This window comes from Electrophorus electricus, unplaced genomic scaffold (assembly GCF_041902795.1).
Source record: "Electrophorus electricus isolate QZ-2024a unplaced genomic scaffold, ASM4190279v1 Scaffold266, whole genome shotgun sequence".
NCBI lineage: Eukaryota > Metazoa > Chordata > Actinopteri > Gymnotiformes > Gymnotidae > Electrophorus > Electrophorus electricus.
This window is the reverse complement of record NW_027658546.1, coordinates 1-10,744: the sequence shown is the minus strand read 5'-3', so window position 1 is coordinate 10,744 and position 10,744 is coordinate 1. Positions and strand designations below refer to the sequence as shown.

General features: G+C 38.9%; 1 long non-coding RNA gene across 1 annotated transcript; it reads right to left on the bottom strand.

Moving 5' to 3' along the window:
- Positions 1-3,035: 3,035 nt before the first annotated feature.
- On the bottom strand, positions 3,036-10,031 carry LOC145655498 (uncharacterized). The gene is made up of 2 exons (XR_014121614.1): positions 9,957-10,031; positions 3,036-3,900 (listed from the first exon to the last, which is right to left on the bottom strand). It is a non-coding gene; the product is annotated as an uncharacterized LOC145655498 (long non-coding RNA).
- Positions 10,032-10,744: the final 713 nt, after the last annotated feature.

Genomic DNA, 10,744 nt, shown 5'->3' with positions numbered 1-10,744 from the left:
CTTTAAAAAGCATGCAAAATGGTCCTTGGAAAGGCACTTCCATGTCAACACATTACCATCCAAACTGCTTACAAGAGACATTTGTTCGCACAATGTCGATACTTGTTCTCTATTCACCAAATTTCAAACATGTGGTGCATAGGGTCAGCTAGTGGGAGGACTTCAGTGATGGTTTACTGACCCCTGAGCATGTAGGTACTTGTACAATACAAAAGCCATGAATTTCAGAATGTTTGGAAGTTGAAGTCCTAAAATACCGTAGAGTTAAGGGTTGCAGAGGCCATGGCACTCTGCGATAACAAAAGCAGCTTTGAACACAAGGTTTTGCCTTGGAATACGGTGCCTATTCAAGCAGAGAGAATGGAAGGTATCATTTCTCAGTAATGTCTGGTGTATTACTGCTTGTGCATGATGGCAAGCTTGAGTGATTTTATTCTACTAGATATTGTCATTGTTCAATAACACGTGTTTTACAACTCAACCATGAACAATTTTGATTGCCCTTCAGATTAAAATATAAGCACCCTGCTTATGTAATATTATACATGACTTTTTTGTTTGGTGCTGAAATTTATACCTCTCCATTAGCATACACAAACAGTAATCTGTTCACATTGGATTGCAACGGATTTACGTTTCGACTCCCCCGTTAAGTGTAGTTAACAAATGTCACGTGAAGCACAGTGACATCTGATCACAAAGCCGCTGTGTGCACAGAAGCCTTTCTGCCTGTGCTATGTGACTCTGCTCTTGCAGGGACTACAACGGAGGTGACTATCAGTTCTTCTCACCTCGCTTTCCTGTGTCACCAAGCATTTCCAAGCCTATTCATCAACGGTAACGCAAAAATAATCTCCAACACAGACAATTTAAAGAATGTTTTTGCTGCTGTAGTTAGTGGCAATGATGGCTAACATAAATGGAGAGAATGTGTTAAGTACGGCAAAATGAATTATTGATATAGGGAAGCATTATTTGATAATCATGTGATCTTATATTAAGATGAATATGAATAATAAAATATACCCACTTAACCACAAACCAGTATGTCTGCATGCATATGGTCATGTATGCTTACACACACACATACACACACACACACACACACACACACACACACACACACACACACACACACACACACACACACATGCACACACACATACACAGAAAGCAAGACAAAATCTATGAAAAGTGGGAAAATAGACCTCAAAACAATTCTCATGGTTTCAGTGTTCATGTTTTCTTTACTGTGATACAAAGTGAAGGGAAACAATATCCTGCTACAGTTTATATACATTTTTTAAATTATTATTTATTAAAAGCCAAGCCCTTTTAATTAAATAGTTTAACTTAAAAAAAGGAATTATCCACAATATTTAGTTTTTTTTACTGTAATTGCTAGGAAGAAACAAGTGTTTATACAATGTGAAAATTCAAGAAATAACAGAAGTATTTTCCCTGTGATCATGGGGCTGCTGTTCTTTTTGGTTTAAAACACTGCCCCTGTACGTCCTGCGTGCTTGACGCTCTAGTGATCATTCGGTGTGAATGTGCGAGTGTAAAATCTTATGAGCCACGGTTTAGTTCCTGCACTCGGCTTTGACTTCATCGGCGGTGCGGTATAACTGCAATCTAGGCGAAGTGTGCAGAGCTGCACGAGGCTCATTTGGTGAACTGCACCTTTCTTTCACTCCTCTATATAATATCTCCTCCTAAAGAAGAAGAATTTATCATTTATTTATTGCTTGTTAGGCCAATTATGCACATAGTCAACTGAACACATCTTTTGTTTGACATGTCTTAAATGAGCCTTGCTGCTTAAAATGAGCAACTGACTTTAAAACACATTTTTATTATCAAACACTAACGTCATATACACTTGAAATACAAGAAAGACAGGCATGACAAACTGTAGAACTTAGTTATGAAGCTACATAATTTCATTAAACATAATTTAGTGGTTTTACTGAAAGTCGCAGAGGAGTAAATGACAGGTGTAGAGAAAAGTAGTAGAGTTTGTTTTGTGATAAACTGATATAAAAAAGAAAAACTATCACAACGAGATTACGTGAGACACTGATAATCACTGGCCTTCACTCCACCGACCCCATTGTAGAAAATGCAGGTAAATTCAACCAGGTTTACGTACAACTTCAAAAATAAGTACAACTTCAAAAAAAAGAAAAAAAAAAGTTTAATAAATGTTAAAAAATGTTATTAGGTGAAAAGTTGAGCCAGGCTATGATTCATACTTGTCTGCTACAACAGCTAAGCAAAGTCAGATATAAAGTCACACCACATTGATGTTTTGATCAACACGAGAAACACAGAATGATAGTTGCACTGCATATGAGTACATTTGAGGAAATTCACAGGTGAACTAGATCAAGGACAAAAAGGAGTCCCTCGAATGGGTCGTTGCTAAGAGCACTGCTCCCAGTGTGGAGGCGGGCCTGCTATGTAGTGTTCACGGTGCGCTGGGACAGTCAGGATTGCAGTGGACCAAGTTCCTAATGCAAGGGTACGTTTGCGTACTGCTAAACTGGAAGGCCTATTCTGAGCACTGCAGCTGCAGAGGTATTCACATGAAAACAATGCAACCACTAGAAGGTACGATCGGTACATTTGTCTCGCTTTCTGAAAGTCAGTCCACTACCACTGTTCTTTTCGCTAATGGAGGCACGGATTCCTTTTCTGAGGATGTGGCCAGTCACTAGCAAGCAGTGTGCGAGTGTTGAAAGAAACACAAAGATAATACTTGCTGTTTCTTCACATGTTTTAACGGTGAGTGTTATTATAAAATAGCTCCTCTGTTAACTTATATTTTGGGAATATCAGCTCTCATTTATCTGTTATCAAACAGTTACCTGCATACAGCCTTTCAAAGTTGCCACTACTTCCATATGTTAATGGTAAAATAAACACACTGAGGAGATTCTCTCAGACTGCACGTCACTAATACGGACGCTGATGTAGGAGATGAGCTGTGTCAGATCTGATGGGGTGTAAGTGAACCAACCCTGCGTACGTAGTCGTTCAGCACAGTTACGTATTTATTGAGTAACAAGAGTTCAGGACAAACATCGACATGCCTGCATGCTTCCTCAGCGCAATGGCAGCTATCCGCAAAGATGATGGCTCAGAAACAAATCTATAAATTCAATATAAATGTTGGTATTGTTTTCCTAATAGTTCTACTGCATACACAATACCTTCTTTTAACTTTATATACACATAACAAAGTGAGCTGGTTAACCTATTTTTCTTGTATATACAACAATGATAAAAATGAAACTTGATTGTATTTTTTTTTCTAATTTAGAAAACGTTTAAAGCAAAGATTAGTCATGTCTATTGATCAACATATATTCAAATTCGCATTTCCAGAGGCTTTTTCTCCAAGCTAGGGTCTTTAACAACTTGGCAATCAGCTATGACATTACGGATTTAATACAAAACAAACCCCTGGATCAGAATTTCTTTTTCAAAGCTTTCTCGCTGGTTTAAATACAGTATAAAAAATCTTCAGTGCTGTGGATTTGATAACCAAGTATACCACGTGGTACATTTTACTGTGCTCAAATTGTTGCCTTCAAAAGAGCTGGCATGTTTAATCCCATATCTGCCACAATATATTGTTGATACTGGTGAGAAGTAGAATCCTAATTCTACATTCTGACCTGGCCCGGCCTTCGGCTCTGGGCCAAACCCAGAGTCTCTGCAGAGCCTCTGCAGTCAGCTTGACCTGTTTTTGTAACTAAAGAGACCATTGGTCAGGGCTCTCTTCATATGACAATCTTCACATGACAGACTTCTTCCAAATCTTCGCATGAGAGACTTTGTTCTCCGCACCATCCTATCAGTACATCACGGTGGTTTTCAAAAATAGTCTTCCATCTGCAGATGAGAAAAAAAGGAAAAGAAAATTGAGACGTTGAAGTAAATTAGCGAAAAGGACAAACGGGACTTTCTGAATTTGTGTGAAAACTGCAGAAAAGTTCCTTGCTGTCTCCGTAAATAGCCGTTTGTACACCGGTGATTCTATATTCTATACGAAGGTCAAGAAAAAAGATGAAAGCAAAGCCATTGTTTCAGCTGATGTCACACAGATAACAGCTGAGGCACCAGCAAATAAGAATGCCCATGTTATTTTACCTCCTGCTAATATGTGAGCCACGTTTCACATCACACCTTCACCTAACACCCCAGCATAATTTACACTTATAATATTAAAGCAGTTATACAAGTAGCTGTTCATGGCTGAACCTTGGCTTGCCTCCTACATTATAACTCATCCATAAAAAGTCTGCAATATCATGATGCGATGAGGCTTTACACCTACAAATAAGTCCCACAATAATGTTAAACTCGTCATGTCATGCCGTGTGTCTTCCCTACACCCTGCTGTATGCGTTTAGGACATTCTCTCGACACACTCGTTCAAACACAGCTTTGCACTCATCATGTAAAGCGCCTTAAATGACACTTCCTGGGCAGAAACGCTGTTTATCGGAAAGGGCAGCCAGTCATCTCCGACGCTCTCTCCTGACATGTGCGTTCTAACGAGGTCTGTGCATTGCCAGGGAACACTCCAACAAGCCCATAGCTGAGCGTGCATTGGCCTCTCAGGTCCTGCGCTGGTAAAAGCATCTGTTAGCCATGGCTCAGGAGTCGGCCTGACATTTATTACCCCAACATCTCCTCTGCTTGCGAAATGCTCTGCTACTGCATTTCTTTCTCTTTTTTTTTTTTTTTTTTGGCGGTGCTAAACCATTCCATTTTAAAGGAGAAAAGCACACGAAAAGACATAAAAATGGTGGCAGACCGGGGAAGCGTAGCTGTGCTCACAGTCTGAATGAGACAGTCGCCATGGTCACTTTGCCATGGTCACTGTAACTGTGGATATGGTAGGAACAGTACCTGCTGCAGCATAGACTACTGGCTTTGTTGGTGACCTATTCCATATGACTCTTATTAAGTTACACTACAGAAACTTCTACTTTTTGATAATGTGTGTTGTAGTCCTGTTTAAATAAAATCATCTGTTGTTGGACTATAAAGAAAGTGCTCATAAATCATCTCAACATTTAGACGTTTTTGCTTTTAGCTAATAATCTGGTGTCTGCTGCAAGAAATGTTGATTAATATGAGCTCAGAAACCCTGTGAACTTTGATTAATTGTGGCCTAGCCTTGCACAGTGCTGTGTGTCGAGCAACAAAGCCTTGCTACATGGACAGACAAACAGTGGGGCTAATTACAGCAAGAAGACCCAAGTCTCCGAGGTACTGCACTCTGGCCCTCGCCATTCAACCAGTGCTGGAAAAGTCATTACTGTGTGAACTGCACCGCTGAATATAACACACAGAGAGCTCCAGTCCTGATACAGCAGCAGGAGCCGCGGTTAATTGGGAATGACTCAGAAGTACGTCACTCTGTGCCTAAGGCTTTAAATTGTTTTAGCAGTACAGTTTGTAGTAAAATATTGGAAAATGTTGCAGGCCACAGAAGGTGAAGTCTATAAGCATGACAATAAACTTTTGGTATTGTTCATACAACTGTCAATAACACCTGTGGTATATACACGCATGCATGTGTGTGTGTGTGTGTGTGTGTGTGTGCCTGTGCGTGCGTGTGCGTTTGATTGTTTTTTTAAAGAAGCAATTATAATACAGATTAAAACAGTCACAGTGATCATCTGGTTTAGCACACTCTGGGTTCCTCATTCAGGGTCGTTTCTTGTGATGTTGGGGATGTACTATTAGCTTGGTTTGCATGTAACAGCCTTGGGCAGTGGATCCTGCAGGTGTAGCAGAATACATACAAGAACAGCTACAAAACCTCACCATCCATCTGAGCAGTGCTTTCATGTAGGTAAGTGGATTCTCACTGCAAGAACCAGAGGAAGCACAGATCAGGGGCTATGTTATGCAAATTCACTATTTATAAATAAATAAATACATTTATAAAAAGGAAAAAAAACTAAGTCTACTGTTACACATCAGTTTATAATTTAAAATCAGGAGCAACATGCTTATTTACGTTCAAGGAAATTTGTTTGTGTACCTAGGCACCATGTAATTTCAATGGAAACTACTCCTACATTTATCAATTAGCATATTAATTCTAAATGAAATGGAGTGTAGGTAAACTATGACGCATAGTACAAGATTTAAAAAAAAAAAATGACTGATGTTCTGGAGTAGGAAAAATCAGATGCCTGCCATGTTGTTTTATGAACAAACCCCCTCATTAAAATATGTTAAAATCGTTGGCATTTTTATATTCAAATCAAGATGAAAAGTTCATTAAAGAGGATAAATATTTCATTAGATGCTAAATAAAACAAAGAGAATTTTTGGCTTCTCTCAGCATAAAATTCCTTTGAAAGATTAATTAATACATGTAAATTATGCAAATTATGCCCATGCAAATATTTTATGAAGACAATTAAGGGAACCATTAATTACAGCCTTTTTGCTTCAGTGACATTCATTCATTTAATTTAAATTTCACTTTAACTGTTTTGATGTTTAATCTTGCAACAAAGAACTTTATCTCTTCTCACAGGGTCATGTAAACTTGCAGCGCACATCAAGAGGCAGGAAGCGAGAATCAGAAGAGATGCCGAAGAGATATTATGGATGGTATCGCCAGGATTTAGTGGCAAGATGCTCCACCAGAAGCGCCAAGCCAGGAAAAACAGTCAAGCTTATTCTTGGAACGGATTCAAAACGCTGGAAAAGCGATTAATAAACACAGACTGTGTTAATATAGCAGAATTACAGAGTGTGACAAAAGACAAATAGAAATAATTAGTTCTCTGAAATTATACCTTCATTATTTTTTTCCTTTTTTTTTCCAGCAGTGAAGACTTGAAATTGAAATGGCTGTGTATGGATCAGGTCGGACATGTCTCCTTCTCTCTAACGCTAGTATAATTCATCAGCTTCTCTTTTTCTTTTTTTGCCATTTGCATGTAATTATGCAGCACTGGTTGGGGGGGCGGGGTTTGTTACAGCAGTAACGACATGGATCCCAGATGAATGGAGTTCTAATTGAACAGACAAGCAGTGTTACATTCACCACTCTTTTAAACGTCTTCTTCATAGTACCAATAATCAATATAAGGGACTATGTTATCCAACTTAGGGAGATTTATAGCTGCAAGTGAAGTAAACTAAAAGTTAATAAGATGATTATTACTAACGGATTATTCAACATCCGTTCAAATCCTACTTGGGTGTGTGCCTCTACTTGAGTCTATGAGTAAAGAACCCGATTAAGCCAATGCCCTTCTTCTGTTCACACTCTCCTTGACTTTCATTTTGTGACTTTAAAATAGGAACTTCTAAATATAACAATTACTGCAGAAATATGATTAATCCTTAACATAAAAACTGTATTATCATAATATGCATGACTTTATGTTCTAGAACAAAATTATTCAGGCCCCAGTTATCAGTTGGGTGAGATTTAGTGGGGTTAAAAGACTACTCCTTTCATTGAATTCTTCCTTCACAAAAATATCTTTTTAAGTAGGCTAATCAAACTGGGTTATGGGGCTTTTACTTGAGAGTGAGTATTAAACTGCCATTTCCAACATTTCATAGCAATTTCCACAGACTATTTTCAAAGGGAAATGGAGACCACTCATTCATTGATAAGGGTGGTGTTCTCAGGAAGCTGATGGGTAGAGTTATTTAAATGCTAAGACTTATACTACTTGACGCAGAGTTACATATTCATTCTCTGAGTTCAACAGAGACAACAACCAATAATATCACAACAAGGCAGCATGAGAACTGTAGTATTTCTTTGACATTTGCTAACAGAAATGGGTGGTGTGCAAACTAATCGAAATGTTTGAAAATGTCTTTTCTTTCACTCTGCATATTTCGACAATCCAAGAAAGATTGATGTTGCATTAGGGTGATTTATTTTTCACTCTTAGCCTGAGCTGCTGCCATAGTTGGGGAATGTGATTCTGACCACCTGTGGCTCTAATGAGGCAGGGGACAGGTAAGCGTCCTGTGTTTAGCAGTTAAATGTTGGTGTGCAATCCAAAATCTCTCAAAGATTAATCACACCTTTGCAAATGAGCTTTGCAATTATATCATGACAGAACTATAGAAAAAATTGTGGCACTATCATTGACTCAGTATGTGTGGTTAAAGTTGCAATGAGCACATTTTCAGAATAGATTCTTTATTAGGATATTAGCATTAGGATATTAGCATTAGGATATTAGCATATTCAGGTCTGGTGGGCATTTCTTATGATTTTTATAGTGAACAGTGTATATTGCCGAGTTTGGTTTCAGTGCATCTGTTCACCTGTAAACTAAAGATATTAAAATTATAAATAAGGAATACTTTCATGCTTACACATAAGTTTCCATGTCCATCAAATGTAATCGATGTATGGTGTCCACATTTTGCTTCTTCAAGTTTTGCACTTGAGCCTTGATGCTAACATACTGCAGCTAACAGTCAATGGAAACTCATGACCACCAGTTAACATCCAGCCAACTGTATGCTAAAATGCTCAGTCTAGCTCATTTTAGTGCATGCCTCAGGCAATGTAGTTAAAAACATTGTGATGAAGTAATATCAAATCAACTTGCCTGTGATAGTTTTCACCCTAAAGGACACTGTTATTTATAAAACTGAATTAAAGTAAATCACGCAGTTGAAAACTGAAAACTTGGAATCACCTTTTCTCTTAAATAATAATTTGACATCTTTACCATTTAAATGTGGTCTTATTCTCCATTTTATGAAACTGCATCTCAGCAAGAAGTTTGCATTATGCTAATCAATAGCCATAATTTCACTTTATTTGTTAGTTACGTTACCCTTATAGGTCAAGAAGCAAAATTTGGACACCAAACATGACAGGCTGATTGACTACTTCTGAGGGAAGAGGAAACTCTGCCCAGATGTTTGCTTCTCTGAACCTTTCCTTTCAGGTAAAGCAGAAACTCCAGACTTGTCCATTATTCATTTCAGAAAGGTAACTTTGATTTCTGTGCTTGACACAGACTGCTCAGCTACTGCCCCCAGTGGCTACCTCTGCAACATAAGGACCCAAACCACATGATAGGTAGACATCAGCGAGTACCGTTATTGCTGTACCTCAAGCTACAAGATTAAAGATATAGCTTAATACGGGTGTGAAAGTCACAGCCAATATGAACTTCTGACACGTGTATCAGAGATTTTGGCAATGTGCTGACAACAGCCGAGAGTACATCTTATCCGTAACCTGAAACACGGAGAGGGGAAAAAACATCCCCTAATAACCTTTACACTGGACTTTAAGGATTTCCTTTGTTTAGCTGGTATGGACAGAAATCAAAGTGCATGTTCTTCAGGCACCTTGTAGACATTTAGCGATTCTGTTGACACACCAAATAAATAAACAAACAAACTTCATTTTTAAAAAAGGGCTCAGAATACAGCAAATGTAAGAGGCAAACTTCTTCAGAAAATGATGCCAATTGTTATGAGACATTGGAAGAAATAGTCTGATTTAAATAAATAGAGTGAAATGAAGTTTCCTTTTGCAAGGCAGCATTAAAAGTCCCCAGCTGCTCATTTGCAAGCAAAAAAGGTACATCCCCCCCTCACCTCCCTATCCCACACCTTAAACCAACACTGAAAAGAGGCGGACAGGACATGAAAACCGGCATCGCCGCTTCCTGTTTTAAGAATGGCCAATGAGTCTACTTTTTTTCCGACACTGGTCAACATGCAGCCTTCGCTAGCGAGACCGACTTTATTTTTTTTACAATGAAGTGTTGTCTTGATGAATCCTGGTGATCTTGACCTTCCTCTCGAACTGTGAGCTCTGTGGCCCAGATGGTGAGCTGCATGCTTGAACAGCAGGCTGAAACTAAGCCTCATATTGTGGAGCTGCGGCGAGATTTATAGTCTCCTCAAAAAACATGTACCTTGTATTGTCCTTTCAGCATCTGTTCTGCCACTGCTGCGGTCAGTCTCTATCTCCTGGGTCAACGAGTCTGGCAAAATGAAAGGATAATGACGATTAAACATCCATAGCATCTGCGCTTAATTAGGAGGGCTTTGTTTTTGAACATCGTTCCGCATGATTGATGGCGGCAGGTACGAACGGCCGCGGCACATAGCACGACTGAGGCTCAAACCCTGATGAGGTGAGGAATGCAGCGAATGCAGACCAGGACTCCAGGTTGTCAGCACATGTTAGCCCCAACCTGGATCTGAGTCTCTGGCAAAGACATCACAGATGTGATATTGCTACTTCTTCAGAACATCGCGAGCTTCTTACAGTACATAATGCTTAGACTCTGCTCACACGGTTTGGGGTCGCATTGGCGTCTAGGGCACTTGTGTTTTTGAATCTCAGGTATAAGTCCACATCAATCCTCACGCGGGATTTTGACAGCAACCACTCAATCACGTCAGAACAACCCAGATTTGGGTCAAATGTGTCAATTGTTTATATGGCTGAAAAAGCATTTATTTTACACAGACAGTTCCTTCCTCGTTTAAATATGAAGGCTCTCCTCCATTAAAATCCCTAGAATATTATATCGATACCGAGAGCATTATAGATGTACTAATGCTAATGAGGTGGGGCTAATTAAAGACTGCATGTTTTTATAACTGCACCCAAACACTTTATTTATGTTAGGTATTTTTCTCCTACAGTTTTGCAAACAATTGAACTTTTTCTCATGTAATTGAATTACTTGTGAAC